Here is a 3,613-nt window from a genome sequence, read left to right as displayed (position 1 = left end):
CTGTGGATACTGAATGTCCGTGTTTATTCTGGGAGCCATGATTATGTTGAGTGATATAAGGATTGTAGCCAGGATCTTTTAACATGTATTCCCTTGAGAACCTAAGGGCAGAGATTTAATTGTCGTACTTTCTAAAATGGGGCTAATAACATTTCCAGCAATACCCATACTTGTTGTGTAGATTATTCCACTTATATACGCAACACACTTTGAAGATAAAATGCAACAGACACCCTGACTCTGGAGCAGAGGGCTAAGTAGATCTTTAATGACTGGTTTGTCAGTCAGCATGTAATAAAAAAAGGAGGTGGTACCTAGTGAACTTACAGTTCATTAGTGGTTTAAAGTAGCCCAGGGAGAGCAGAATTGGATTTTCCAATTAAATTTCCCATTTGTTGCTGTGGCCCCTCCACAACAACTTTCCTCCTTGAGTTTGAGGAAATAACTCAAAAAAGAGTTTGAACTATAAATGAAAGATTTCAGACACAACTTTAAAAAGGATATCATTAAACATTGTGTCCATTAGGATGATTTGATTGCAGTCAACAGAAATTAACCACATTGAACTTAAGCAAAGTCAATTTATTGGAAAGATAGGAAATTTATTCAGGAAAGCTAGGCCTGAGAATGGGAAAGAACTGGAGAAGCTCAGAGGACACACAACCATGGGCTCATGGCATTGAGCTGCCTTGTCAGGATGCTACTGACTCAAAGGGATGTCATTCCATTCATTTTCAGAGTCTACATTTCCTTGCTCAAGATTCTCTTTGTTTCAGCTTGTCTATGGAAGGAATAGGACCCTGATAAATATCCTCTAGATAGGTGGTTCTCAAGCTTTTTGGTCTTAAGAAATCTTTACACTCTTAAAGATTATTGAGGACCCCAAAGTGGGTCCTCATTCACTAATGTAGGTTGTAGCTACCTATATTATTTACTGTGTTATAAGTTAAAAGTGAGGCACTTTTTACTTTAACCTTTTATTTATTATTTGAATGAATTTTAAAATATCAATAATAGGCCCGGCACAGTGGCTCACGCCTGTAATCCCAGTACTTTGGGAGGCCGAGGTGGGCAGATCATGAGGTCAGGAGATAGAGACCATCCTGGCCAACATGGTGAAACCCTGTCTCTACTAAAAATACAAAAATTAGCTGGGCGTGGTGGCAGGCACCTGTAGTCCCAGCTACTCAGGAGTCTGAGGCAGGAGAATCGCTTGAACCAAGGAGGTGGAGGTTGCAGTGAGTCGAGATCATGCCACTGCACTTCAGCCTGGTGACAGCAGAGTGAGACTTCATCTAAAAAAAAATAAATAATAAACATGTTGCGTGTTAGCCTAGATAACATAGGTTTATAAAAAATAACTAATTTTCCCATCCCTCCTCCCCCAAAGTGCAAAGAGTGGTATTGCATTACATTTGTACAAATCTCTGTAATGTTTGGCTAGGCAGTAGATAGCTGAATTCTCATATCTACTTCTGTACTCACTCTTGTGTAATATTTCATTTCAGTTTAAATATATGAAGAAAATTAGCTATCAAACAGATATATCATTAGAAAACAAAGCAACATTTTGATGGCCTTTTCCAGTTAAATGTGGATACATTGTTCTAAACTATATGCTAGAAACAATAATCTGAAAGCTTGAAGCCTAGGCTAGTAAGCAATATATCTCAGTGGAAACCTCTGAGGACAAGAAGAAGGCACCGGGAAGGTGCATCTATTCCCATCATCCCAACCCATTTTCATCTTGTGTCATTCCTGGGAGAAAGATGCTGTCAAGAGGGAACTTGATAATGTTGTACTGACTGAGATTCAATTCTGAATTTATTTCCCTTAAACTCAGAAGTATCTGGAGTTGAACACGGTCACCTACAGGATTTTCCAGTTTTATATGTAAACCTATTCCAGCATGCCCACTTCTCTAAGCCTTTTGATCCCTTCCTCCACTAATTTGCCATGGCAGATCTGGCATCTTTGTTTCATGTGGGCCACTACTTTTTCTGAGCTTCCTGGAGCTATCCCTCACCCAAGGCCCTAACCAAGATATTAATCCCTGTGATAGGGGAAAATGTCCCCATATTAGCAAACTCACCCTTATTCAGTTTTATGTTCCATCTCTCTTAATGCAACGCTCTCCAGATACACTCACTTTCTCACTCTCTGCTGGGTTGATGCACTTGAGAACCTTGAACACCCAGGGTGGTTCCCGCTTGCTTGAGGAAGTTCTCTGGAGAACACGATGGCCATGTGTTGTTATCAGTCAGTAATAAGAATTAAACAGTTATTGGTAACAATATGTACAAATCTTTGGAAGGCTCAACATTGCTGAAACCAAATATTGAAAGGAAAAGTCTCTGATGTTCTATGCATTACAGTTTTTTGAAAGGTCATCATATCTGAAATCTTCTTATACCTCTCTGTTTACTGTTTTTTTCTACTCTGCATTGCTGTTATGAGAACTTCTGCAAATAAACTGAGCAAACCAAATGTGTCATTTTATAAACATTCACAGCATTTTTCTTTTTGCACATTGGCCATTTTCTCCAAAACATTATTATCAACCTTTACAAACACTTCCATTCTGGAAGAACTCCATGAACTTTTATTAGTAATGTTTAGTGAAGAAAAATGATTCAATATTCTTTTTCTCTCTCATTTTTTCCAGAGTATGTCTTTCCCTTTTTCCTCCTCCCTTTCCTTTTTATTTCTTACCTACAGTGTCTTCTTCCTTCTCTTTTTTCTTTGTTTCCTTCATTCTTCTGTCCCTATATCTAACTTTCTGTCTTTACTTGGTTCATTGTATGGTGTAATGTGGCTATTTTTCACATATATGTATTTTCCAGATTTTTTTTCTTTTTTGGCACCATCTGTCTTTGCATCAGACAGGTATTTCTCTCATGAATTTAGGAGTTCTAGTCAGCATGCTATGGAACAGATTCAAGAGCAGAAGCCTTTCCAGATTTTCAATTTTTAAATACTTTCTCAGAATATATCTCCTGGAGAAAAGTAAATCATTTTTGGAGCATATGCTGGATGTTACAATTGTGAATTTTTAGTTTAAGTCAGAAGGAAGGATAAGAAAAAAATGAGGTATCTAACTTTTATCATGTAGATTTTTTCCCCATTATTAAAATCAATACCTTTTGTTTTAATGCTATGATACTGTATCAGTTTGCTAGGGCTGCCATAACTAAGTATCACAGACTGGGTGGCTTAAACAACAGAAATGTATTATTTGACAACTGCTAGAAGTCCAAAATCATGGTGTCAGTATGGCTGGTTTCTTCTGGGGCCTCTCCCTTTGGCTTGTAGATGACCACCTTCTCCCGGTGTCTTCACAGGGTCTTCCCTCTGGGTGAGTCTATGTTCTAATTGTTTCTTCTTATAAAGACACCAGTCATATTGGATTATGACCCACCCTAATGATGTCATTTTAACTTAGTTACCACTTTAAAGACCCCAACTCCAAATATGGTCACATTTTGAGGTACTGGGGGTTAAAACTTTAATATGAATTTTGAAAGGACACAATTCAACCCTTAACAGATATTTAACTACTATTTAAGAATTCCTCAGCTTCTGATGAATGACAAGATTTAAATGTTATCATTTG

General features: G+C 37.7%; 1 long non-coding RNA gene across 1 annotated transcript; it reads right to left on the bottom strand.

The window, feature by feature from the left end:
- Nucleotides 1-966: 966 nt before the first annotated feature.
- Nucleotides 967-3,404, bottom strand: LOC129060800 (uncharacterized). The gene is made up of 3 exons (XR_008527697.2): nt 2,713-3,404; nt 2,093-2,227; nt 967-1,295 (listed from the first exon to the last, which is right to left on the bottom strand). It is a non-coding gene; the product is annotated as an uncharacterized LOC129060800 (long non-coding RNA).
- Between the last annotated feature and the right edge of the window lie 209 nt (nt 3,405-3,613).

Source organism: Pongo abelii, chromosome 7 (assembly GCF_028885655.2).
Source record: "Pongo abelii isolate AG06213 chromosome 7, NHGRI_mPonAbe1-v2.0_pri, whole genome shotgun sequence".
NCBI classification, from domain to species: Eukaryota; Metazoa; Chordata; class Mammalia; order Primates; family Hominidae; genus Pongo; species Pongo abelii.
Note: the sequence above shows the minus strand (reverse complement) of the source record. Positions and strands in the feature narration are given on the sequence as shown.